Raw genomic sequence first — 12,798 nt, forward strand, 5'->3', positions numbered from 1 at the left:
AGAATCCCCGACAATCCGTCCATTAAAATCCCCGACAATCCGCTCATTAAAATCCCCGACAATCCGCTCATTAGAATCCCCGACAATCCGTCCATTAGAATTCCCGACAATCCGTCCATTAGAATCCCTGACAATCCGTCCATTAGAATCCCCGCCAATCCATCCATTAAAATCCCCGACAATCCGTCCATTAGAATCCCCGACAATCCGTCCATTAAAATCCCCGACAATCCGCTCATTAGAATCCCCGACAATCCGTCCATTAGAATCCCCGACAATCCGCTCATTAGAATCCCCGACAATCTGTCCATTAGAATCCCCGACAAACCCTCCATTAGAATCCCCGACAAACCCTCCACTAGAATCCCCGACAATCCATCCACTAGAATCCCCGACAATCCGTCCATTAGAATCCCCAACAATCCGCTCATTAGAATCCCCGACAATCCGTCCATAAGAATCCCCGACAATCCGCTCATTAGAATCCCCGACAATCCGCCCATTAGAATCCCCGACAATCCGTCCATTAGAATCCCCGACAATCCGCTCATTAGAATCCCCGACAATCCACTCATTAGAATCCCCGACAATCCGTCCATTAGAATCCCCGACAATCCGCCCATTAGAATCCCCGACAATCCGTCCATTAGAATCCCTGACAATTCACTCATTAGAATCCCCGACAATCCGGCCATTAGAATCCCCGACAATCCGCTCATTAGAATCCCCAACAATCTGTCCATTAGAATCCCCGACAATCTGCTCATTAGAATCCCCGACAATCCGTCCATTAAAATCCCCGACAATCCGCTCACTAGAATCCCCGACAATCCGCTCACTAGAATCCCCGACAATCCGCTCATTAGAATCCCCAACAATCTGTCCATTAGAATCCCCGACAATCCGTCCATTAGAATCCCCGACAATCCGCTCATTAGAATCCCCAACAATCTGTCCATTAGAATCCCCGACAATCCGCTCATTAGAATCCCCGACAATCCGTTCATTAAAATCCCCGACAATCCGCTCATTAGAATCCCCGACAATCCGCTCACTAGAATCCCCGACAATCCGCTCATTAGAATCCCTGACAATCCACTCATTAGAATCCCCGACAATCCGTCCATTAAAATCCCCGACAATCCGTCCATTAGAATCCCCGACAATCCGTCCATTAGAATCCCTGACAATCCGTCCATTAGAATCCCCGACAATCCGCTCATTAGAATCCCCGACAATCCGTCCATTAAAATCCCCGACAATCCGTCCATTAGAATCCCCGACAATCCGTCCATTAGAATCCCCGACAATCCGCTCATTAGAATCCCCGACAATCCGTCCATTAGAATCCCTGACAATCCATCCACTAGAATCCCCGACAATCCGTCCATTAGAATCCCCGACAATCCATCCACTAGAATCCCCGACAAACCCTCCATTAGAATCCCCGACAATCCATCCACTAGAATCCCCGACAATCCGTCCATTAGAATCCCCGACAATCCGCTCATCAGAATCCCCGACAATCCGTCCATTAGAATCCCCGACAATCCACTCATTAGAATCCCCGACAATCCGTCCATTAGAATCCCCGACAATCCACTCATTAGAATCCCCGACAATCCATCCACTAGAATCCCCGACAAACCCTCCATTAGAATCCCCGACAATCCATCCACTAGAATCCCCGACAATCCGTCCATTAGAATCCCCGACAATTCGCTCATTAGAATCCCCGACAATCCGTCCATTAGAATCCCCGACAATCCGCTCATTAGAATCCCTGATAATCCGTCCATTAGAATCCCTGACAATCCGTCCATTAGAATCCCTGACAATCCGCTCATTAGAATCCCTGACAATCCGTCCATTAGAATCCCTGACAATCCGTCCATTAGAATCCCTGACAATCCGCTCATTAGAATCCCCGACAATCCGTCCATTAGAATCCCCGACAATCCATCCACTAGAATCCCCGACAATCCGTCCATTAGAATCCCCGACAATCCGTCCATTAGAATCCCCGACAATCCACTCATTAGAATCCCCGACAATCCGTCCATTAGAATCCCCGACAATCCACTCATTAGAATCCCCGACAATCCATCCACTAGAATCCCAGACAAACCCTCCATTAGAATCCCCGACAATCCATCCACTAGAATCCCCGACAATCCGTCCATTAGAATCCCCGACAATCCGCTCATTAGAATCCCCGACAATCCGTCCATTAGAATCCCCGACAATCCGCTCATTAGAATCCCTGACAATCCGTCCATTAGAATCCCTGACAATCCGTCCATTAGAATCCCTGACAATCCACTCATTAGAATACCCGACAATCCGTCCATTAGAATCCCTGACAATCCGTCCATTAGAATCCCTGACAATCCGCTCATTAGAATCCCCGACAATCCGTCCATTAGAATCCCCGACAATCCATCCACTAGAATCCCCGACAATCCGTCCATTAGAATCCCCGACAATCCATCCACTAGAATCCCCGACAAACCCTCCATTAGAATCCCCGACAATCCATCCACTAGAATCCCCGACAATCCGTCCATTAGAATCCCCGACAATCCGTCCATTAGAATCCCCGACAATCCGTCCATTAGAATCCCTGACAATCCGTCCATTAGAATCCCCGACAATCCATCCACTAGAATCCCCGACAATCCGTCCATTAGAATCCCCGACAATCCGCTCATTAGAATCCCCGACAATCCGCTCATTAGAATCCCCGACAATCCGTCCATTTGAATCCCTGACAAATCGTCCATTAGAATCCCCGACAATCCATCCACTAGAATCCCCGACAATCCATCCACTAGAATCCCTGACAATCCATCCATTAGAATCCCCGACAATCCACTCATTAGAATCCCCGACAATCCGTCCATTAGAATCCCCTACAATCCGCTCATTAGAATCCCCGACAATCCATCCACTAGAATCCCCGACAATCCGCTCATTAGAATCCCCGACAATCCGCTCATTAGAATCCCCGACAATCCGTCCATTAGAATCCCCGACAATCCGCTCATTAGAATCCCCGACAATCCGTCCATTAGAATCCCCGACAATCCATCCACTAGAATCCCCGACAATCCATCCACTAGAATCCCTGACAATCCATCCATTAGAATCCCCGACAATCCACTCATTAGAATCCCCGACAATCCGTCCATTAGAATCCCCGACAATCCACTCATTAGAATCCCCGACAATCCGCCCATTAGAATCCCCGACAATCCGTCCATTAGAATCCCCGACAATCCGCTCATTAGAATCCCCGACAATCCGTCCATTAGAATCCCCGACAATCCGCCCATTAGAATCCCCGACAATCCGTCCATTAGAATCCCCGACAATCCGTCCATTAGAATCCCTGACAATCCGCTCATTAGAATCCCCGACAATCCGTCCATTAGAATCCCCGACAATCCACTCATTAGAATCCCCGACAATCCGTCCATTAGAATCCCCGACAATCCGTCCATTAGAATCCCCGACAATCCGTCCATTAGAATCACCGACAATCCGTCCATTAGAATCCCCGACAATCCGCTCATTAGAATCCCCGACAATCCGTCCATTAGAATCCCCGACAATCCGTCCATTAGAATCCCCGACAATCCGCTCATTAGAATCCCCGACAATCCGTCCATTAGAATCCCCGACAATCCGTCCATTAGAATCCCTGACAATCCGCTCATTAGAATCCCTGACAAACCGCTCATTAGAATCCCCGACAATCCACTCATTAGAATCCCCGACAATCCGTCCATTAGAATCCCCGACAATCCGTCCATTAGAATCCCCGACAATCCGTCCATTAGAATCCCCGACAATCCGCTCATTAGAATCCCCGACAATCCGTCCATTAGAATCCCCGACAATCCGCTCATTAGAATCCCTGACAATCCGTCCATTAGAATCCCCGACAATCCGTCCATTAGAATCCCTGACAATCCGTCCATTAGAATCCCCGACAATCCGTCCATTAGAATCCCTGACAATCCGTCCATTAGAATCCCCGACAATTCGTCCATTAGAATCCCCGACAATCCGCTCATTAGAATCCCTGACAATCCGTCCATTAGAATCCCTGACAATCCGTCCATTAGAATCCCCGACAATCCGTCCATTAGAATCCCCGACAATCCGCTCATTAGAATCCCCGACAATCCGTCCATTAGAATCCCAGACAATCCGTCCATTAGAATCCCCGACAATCCGCTCATTAGAATCCCCGACAATCCGTCCATTAGAATCCCCGACAATCCGCTCATTAGAATCCCAGACAATCCGCTCATTAGAATCCCCGACAATCCGTCCATTAGAATCCCCGACAATCCGTCCATTAGAATCCCCGACAATCCGCTCATTAGAATCCCCGACAATCCGTCCATTAGAATCCCCGACAATCCGCTCATTAGAATCCCCGACAATCCGCTCATTAGAATCCCCGACAATCTGTCCATTAGAATCCCCGACAATCCGCTCATTAGAATCCCCGACAATCCGTCCATTAGAATCCCAGACAATCCGTCCATTAGAATCCCCGAAAATCCGTTCATTAGAATCCCTGACAATCCGTCCATTAGAATCCCCGACAATCCGTCCATTAAAATCCCCGACAATCCGCTCATTAGAATCCCCAACAATCTGTCCATTAGAATCCCCGACAATCCGTCCATTAGAATCCCTGACAATCCGTCCATTAGAATCCCAGACAATCCGTTCATTAGAATCCCCGACAATCCGCTCATTAGAATCCCCGACAATCCGTCCATTAGAATCCCCGACAATCCGTCCATTAGAATCCCTGACAATCCGTCCATTAAAATCCCCGATAATCCGTCCATTAGAATCCCTGACAATCCGTCCATTAGAATCCCCGACAATCCTCTCATTAGAATCCCCGACAATCTGTCCATTAGAATCCCCGACAATCCGTCCATTAGAATCCCCGACAATCCGTCCATTAGAATCCCCGACAATCCTCTCATTAGAATCCCCGACAATCTGTCCATTAGAATCCCCAACAATCCGTCCATTAGAATCCCTGACAATCCGTCCATTAGAATCCCCGACATTCCGTCCATTAGAATCCCCGACAATCCGCTCATTAGAATCCCCGACAATCCGTCCATTAGAATCCCCGACAATCCGTCCATTAGAATCCCTGACAATCCGTCCATTAGAATCCCCGACATTCCGTCCATTAGAATCCCCGACAATCCGCTCATTAGAATCCCCGACAATCCGTCCATTAGAATCCCCGACAATCCGTCCATTAGAATCCCTGACAATCCGTCCATTAGAATCCCCGATAATCCGTCCATTAGAATCCCTGACAATCCGTCCATTAGAATCCCCGACAATCCTCTCATTAGAATCCCCGACAATCTGTCCATTAGAATCCCCGACAATCCGTCCATTAGAATCCCCGACAATCCGTCCATTAGAATCCCCGACAATCCTCTCATTAGAATCGCCGACAATCTGTCCATTAGAATCCCCGACAATCCGTCCATTAGAATCCCCGACAATCCGTTCATTAGAATCCCCGACAATCCGTTCATTAGAATCCCCGACAATCCGCTCATTAGAATCCCCGACAATCCGTTCATTAGAATCCCCGACAATCCGTTCATTAGAATCCCCGACAATCCGCTCATTAGAATCCCCGACAATCCGTTCATTAGAATCCCTGACAATCCGTCCGTTAGAATCCCTGACAATCCGCTCACGAGGGGGGTGGGTGGCCAGCACCACGCCCGGCCGCCTTTGTCTCTCCCCCAGTGCGATGTTCACTACGCTACACCCCTACACCAGGTACTCATTTGAGGCTGAGTCGACCTAGGGGAGGCCCAGGACCGGTTCAGATAATCGAACTCGGTTCGCTGGGTTTATAGCGCAGCGTAGCGCTAGCCGCTACACTGCCGCTCACCAACGCACACACATAGACACTCAACAACAACAACAACCGCCATTCGCCACTAAGTGGCGGTGACGTCACCACGACGCTTGTGCCAGGCCATGTGCACCCTGAGGCTACCACGTGAAGTGTCCAACGCCCGCTGGCAGGAGGTCACGGGGCAGACCCAGCAGGTGCCACGGGTCGACTGACCGAGATGACCGAGATGACTGGCTGATGCACCACCTGTGCCCCCCACTGTGCCAACTTGCTGTGCTTTAGCCACCCGGCGCTCCGCTCGTTGTTGTGAGCGTTGCTCCTCCGCCCTCCGTTGTTGTTGGAGGGCGACTGCCTCCAACTGCCCAGTAGCGTCCTTCACGAGCCTCCTCCACTGAGGCCGATCTTGACACCGCTGGTACCAGTCATCGGCAAGTCCACTCAGCTCCACATCCTCCTGTACCACATCACTCCATCTCCTCTCTAGCCCGTGCCGCGCCCGTTTAGCCCCCTCGATCCTGTTTAGGCATGCGGTGGCTGGGCATGCGGGCTACATGACTCACAAACAGACACTCATACACTCACACACAGACACTCACACACAGACACACAGACACACTGACACTCACACAGACACTCACACACTCACACACAGACACTCCCACACTCACACACAGACACTCACACACAGACACTCACACACACACATTAACAGACACATTAACTCACACACACACCCAGACACACACAGACACACTGACACTCACACACAGACACACACTCACACACAGACACTCACACACACTCCCACACACACACAGACACTCTCACACACAGACACTCACACACACACATTAACAGACACATTAACTCACACACACACCCAGACACACACAGACACACTGACACTCACACACAGACACACACTCACACACAGACACTCACACACACTCCCACACACACACAGACACTCTCACACACAGACACTCACACACACACATTAACAGACACATTAACTCACACACACACCCAGACACACACAGACACACACAGACACACTGACACTCACACACAGACACACACTCACACACAGACACTCACACACACTCCCACACTCACTCGCACACAGACACTCTCACACACAGACACTCACACAGACACTCACACACACACTCACACACACGCCCACACACTCACACACACATTAACACACACAGACACACTCACACACACACATTAACACACACAGACACACTCACATACACACACACACTCACACACACATTAAAACGTACACAGACACTCACACACACACAAAAGTGGTCCCGGTTGGAACTCTGCGGTCAAATCTGTGGGGTGGAGGTACCGGTTTCTCTTTCCCGTGCCTGCACGCGACGCAGAATGCGCATCCGCACAGCTGACTGGCTCGTGACGAAGATGATGAAGATGAAACAGCAGCAGCAGCAGCCAGACAGACTCATAGAGACGCATCGAGACCCAAAGAGAAGCACCAACCCACCGACCCAGACTCATAGACACCCACAGAGATCCATAGAGACCCATATAGACCCACAGAGAGCCACAGAGACTCATAAAGACCCACAGAGACCCACACTCATAGAGACCCATAAAGACCCACAGAGACCCATAGAGATCCAGAGACCCATATAGATCCATAGAGACACAGAGACCCATAAAGACCCACAGAGACCAACACTCATAGAGACCCATAAAGACCCACAGAGACCCATATAAATCCATAGAGACCCACAGAGACCCATAAAGACCCACAGAGACCAACACTCATAGAGACCCATAAAGACCCACAGAGACCCATATAAATCCATAGAGACCCACAGAGACCCATAAAGACCCACAGAGACCCACACTCATAGAGACCCATAAAGACCCACAGAGACCAACACTCATAGAGACACATAAAGACCCACAGAGACCCATACTCATAGAGATCCACAGAGACCCACAGAGATCCACAGAGACCCATAGAGACCAAAAGAGACCCATAGAGTCCATCCATAGAGACTCATATAGAACCACAGAGAGTCACAGACACCCACAGAGATCCATAGAGACCCATAGAGACCAAAAGAGACCCATAGAGTCCATAGAGACCCACAGAGACTCAGAGACCCACAGAGATACATCGAGACCCATAGAGACAGAGACCCACAGAGATGCATAGAGATGCATAGAGACCCAAAGAGATACACAGAGACACATAGAGACACACAGAGTCCATAAAGACACAGAGACACATAGAGATACGTGGAGATCCATGAACATACAACAGAGACCCATTGAGATGCATAGAGACCCATGCTAAAACTAATCGGTGTTCACGTTAACGGTGTAAGGATTTTGTCAGAAGTGAACTCGGTGTTTTGCTTCTGGAAGACTTTGCTGATTTTTCCTGGATTTTTTCCCCTGTTGCGTGAAGTCACTTCGAGATGTGCCTTGTTCATGTTTGTGTTTGTTGAACCCGAGTCAAGAGCCGCATGGCTCACAGGGCAATGCCTTATACATTAAACTGAAACTAAAAAAATCAGGCCACCACAAACTGATAGCTGCTCAACTGGAAGATCCAGAGACAAATACACGGGGCCACGGGGAGAGGGAGAGACGCAGACTCCAAATATACAGCAGCAGGCATCGTCAGGGTCAGTGTTAGTCTATGGGTAGTGTTGAGTCTATGGGCAGTGTTGAGTCTATGGGCAGTGTTGAGTCTATAGGCAGTGTTGAGTCTATGGGCAGTGTTGAGTCTATGGGCAGTGTTGAGTCTATGGGCAGTGTTGAGTCTATGGGCAGTGTTGAGTCTATGGGCAGTGTTGAGTCTATGGGTAGTGTTGAGTCTATGGGCAGTGTTGGGTCTATGGGCAGTGTTGAGTCTATGGGCAGTGTTGAGTCTATGGGCAGTGTTGAGTCTATGGGCAGTGTTGAGTCTATGGGCAGTGTTGAGTCTATGGGTAGTGTTGAGTCTATGGGTAGTGTTGAGTCTATGGGCAGTGTTGGGTCTATGGGCAGTGTTGAGTCTATGGGCAGTGCTGAGTCTATGGGCAGTATTGAGTCTATGGGCAGTGTTGAGTCTATGGGCAGTGTTGAGTCTATGGGCAGTGTTGAGTCTATGGGCAGTGTTGAGTCTATGGGTAGTGTTGAGTCTATGGGTAGTGTTGAGTCTATGGGCAGTGTTGGGTCTATGGGCAGTGTTGAGTCTATGGGCAGTGCTGAGTCTATGGGCAGTGTTAGTCTATGGGCACTGTTGAGTCTATGGGCAGTGTTGAGTCTATGGGTAGTGTTGCGTCTATGGGCAGTGTTGAGTCTATGGGCAGTGTTGAGTCTATGGGCAGTCTTGAGTCTATGGGCAGTCTTGAGTCTATGGGTAGTGTTGAGTCTATTAGCAGTGTTGAGTCTATGGGCAGTGTTGCGTCTATGGGCAGTGTTGAGTCTATGGGCAGTGTTGAGTCTATGGGCAGTGCTGAGTCTATGGGCAGTGTTGAGTCTTTGGGCAGTGTTGAGTCTATGGGCAGTGTTGAGTCTATGGGCAGTGTTGGGTCTATGGGCAGTGTTGAGTCTTTGGGCAGTGTTGAGTCTATGGGCAGTGTTGAGTCTATGGGCAGTGTTGAGTCTATGGGCAGTGTTGAGTCTCTGGGCAGTGTTGAGTCTATGGGCAGTGTTGAGTCTATGGGCAGTGCTGAGTCTATGGGCAGTGCTGAGTCTATGGGCAGTGTTGAGTCTATGGGCAGTGCTGAGTCTATGGGCAGTGTTGAGTCTATGGGCAGTGTTGAGTCTATGAGCAGTGTTGAGTCTATGGGCAGTGTTGAGTCTATGGACAGTGTTGAGTCTATGGGCAGTGTTGAGTCTATGGGTAGTGTTGAGTCTATGGGCAGTGTTGAGTCTATGGGCAGTGTTGAGTCTATGGGCAGTGTTGAGTCTATGGTGCAGTGTTGAGTCTATGGGTAGTGTTGAGTCTATGGGCAGTGTTGAGTCTATGGGCAGTGTTGGGTCTATGGGCAGTGTTGGGTCTATGGGCAGTGTTGAGTCTATGGGCAGTGTTGAGTCTATGGTGCAGTGTTGAGTCTATGGGCAGTGTTGAGTCTATGGTGCAGTGTTGAGTCTATGGGTAGTGTTGAGTCTATGGGCAGTGTTGGATCTATGGGCAGTGTTGAGTCTATGGGCAGTGTTGAGTCTATGGGCAGTGTTGAGTCTATGGGCAGTGTTGAGTCTATGAGCAGTGTTGAGTCTATGGGCAGTGTTGAGTCTATGGGTAGTGTTGAGTCTATGGGCAGTGTTGAGTCTATGGGCAGTGTTGAGTCTATGGGCAGTGTTGAGTCTATGGTGCAGTGTTGAGTCTATGGGCAGTGTTGAGTCTATGGTGCAGTGTTGAGTCTATGGGTAGTGTTGAGTCTATGGGCAGTGTTGAGTCTATGGGCAGTGTTGAGTCTATGGGCAGTGTTGAGTCTATGGGCAGTGTTGAGTCTATGGACAGTGTTGAGTCTATGGGCAGTGTTGAGTCTATGAGCAGTGTTGAGTCTATGGGCAGTGTTGAGTCTATGGGCAGTGCTGAGTCTATGGGCAGTGCTGAGTCTATGGGCAGTGTTGAGTCTATGGGCAGTGCTGAGTCTATGGGCAGTGTTGAGTCTATGGGCAGTATTGAGTCTATGAGCAGTGTTGAGTCTATGGACAGTGTTGAGTCTATGGGCAGTGTTGAGTCTATGGGCAGTGTTGAGTCTATGGGTAGTGTTGAGTCTATGGGCAGTGTTGAGTCTATGGGCAGTGTTGAGTCTATGAGCAGTGTTGAGTCTATGGGCAGTGTTGAGTCTATGGGTAGTGTTGAGTCTATGGGCAGTGTTGAGTCTATGGGCAGTGTTGAGTCTATGGTGCAGTTTTGGGTCTATGGGCAGTGTTAGTCTATGGGTAGTGTTGAGTCTATGGGCAGTGTTGAGTCTATGGGCATTGTTGAGTCTATGGTGCAGTTTTGGGTCTATGGGCAGTGTTAGTCTATGGGTAGTGTTGAGTCTATGGGCAGTGTTAGTCTATGGGCAGTGTTGAGGCTATGGTGCAGTGTTGAGTCTATGGGCAGTGTTGAGTCTATGGGCAGTGTTGAGTCTATGGGCAGTGTTGAGTCTATGGGCAGTGTTGAGTCTATGTGCAGTGTTAGTCTATGGGCAGTGTTGGGTCTATGGGCAGTGTTGAGTCTATGGGCAGTGTTGAGTCTATGGGCAGTGTTGAGTCTATGGTGCAGTGTTGAGTCTATGGGCAGTGTTGAGTCTATGTGCAGTGTTGAGTCTATGGGCAGTGTTGGGTCTATGGGCAGTGTTGAGTCTATGGGCAGTGTTGAGTCTATGGGCAGTGTTGAGTCTATGGGCAGTGTTGAGTCTATGGGCAGTGTTGGGTCTATGGGCAGTGTTGAGTCTATGGTGCAGTGTTGAGTCTATGGGCAGTGTTGAGTCTATGGACAGTGTTGAGTCTATGGGCAGTGTTGAGTCTATGGTGCAGTGTTGAGTCTATGGGCAGTGTTAGTCTATGGACAGTGTTGAGTCTATGGGCAGTGTTGAGTCTATGGACAGTGTTGAGTCTATGAGCAGTGTTGAGTCTATGGGCAGTGTTAGTCTATGGACAGTGTTGAGTCTATGGGCAGTGTTGAGTCTATGGACAGTGTTGAGTCTATGAGCAGTGTTGAGTCTATGGGCAGTGTTAGTCTATGGACAGTGTTGAGTCTATGGGCAGTGTTGAGTCTATGGACAGTGTTGAGTCTATGAGCAGTGTTGAGTCTATGGGCAGTGTTAGTCTATGGACAGTGTTGAGTCTATGGGCAGTGTTGAGTCTATGGACAGTGTTGAGTCTATGGGCAGTGTTGAGTCTATGGGCAGTGTTGAGTCTATGGGCAGTGTTGAGTCTATGGGCAGTTTTATTTTTCGATTTAAAGCTTTCGTGACTGCAGGGATTCATCTTCTTGGTTCTTTCGGTGAAGTCACATAGAAGGGAAGTAATAAAATAATAAAAAATAAAACATAATAAAATAATTCTCACGACGTTTCGGCCACAACGCAAGCAGCCGTCCTCAGGTGAAAACCAGGTCTGTCAAGGCGACAGCGTCTGAATGAAACAGCACCATGCTTGGAGCATATATTTAAGCTGGGTTGGAAGGGGGGGAAAGGGCGCCTTGACAAAAGAATTTGCATATCAAGAGGAATTTAGCATATTTATGGGAAATGCAGGTATGTGATTAGTACTACTTATGCCCGTGCATTATGCAGGATTAGCAGCATCAAAGGGTGGGGATATGGGAAATGCAGGTGTGTGATTAGTGCTACTTATGCCCGTGCATTATGCAGGATTAGCAGCATCAAAGGATGGGGGTTATGGGAAATGCAGGTGTGTGATTAGTGCTACTCATGCCCGTGCATTGTGCAGGATTAGCCGCATCAAAGGGAGGGGATATGGGAAATGCAGGTGTGTGATTAGTACTACTCATGCCCGTGCATTATGCAGGATTAGCAGCATCACAGGGAGGGGATATGGGAAATGCAGGTGTGTGATTAGTACTACTCATGCCCGTGCATTGTGCAGGATTAGCAGCATCAAAGGGAGGGGATAGGGGTAGAATTAATAAAGGGAAGGAGTGTTAATAGTATGTAGCTGCAGTAACTAAAACCACCACGTAAACAACTAAAGTATAAACTACATAGTATCATCAGTATACTAAATATACTCTACAATAAGCTGAGTTACTGACAGTAAGTAATACATTACAATTCTACGTCGTAAAAAATACAATATGTTTCCATCTAAACTTTATTCTCTTACATCACACGAGTCTACACCGTACTATACACTGCCATAGACAAACCCAAACA

Source organism: Lampetra fluviatilis, unplaced genomic scaffold (genome assembly GCF_964198595.1).
Source record: "Lampetra fluviatilis unplaced genomic scaffold, kcLamFluv1.1 SCAFFOLD_601, whole genome shotgun sequence".
NCBI lineage: Eukaryota > Metazoa > Chordata > Hyperoartia > Petromyzontiformes > Petromyzontidae > Lampetra > Lampetra fluviatilis.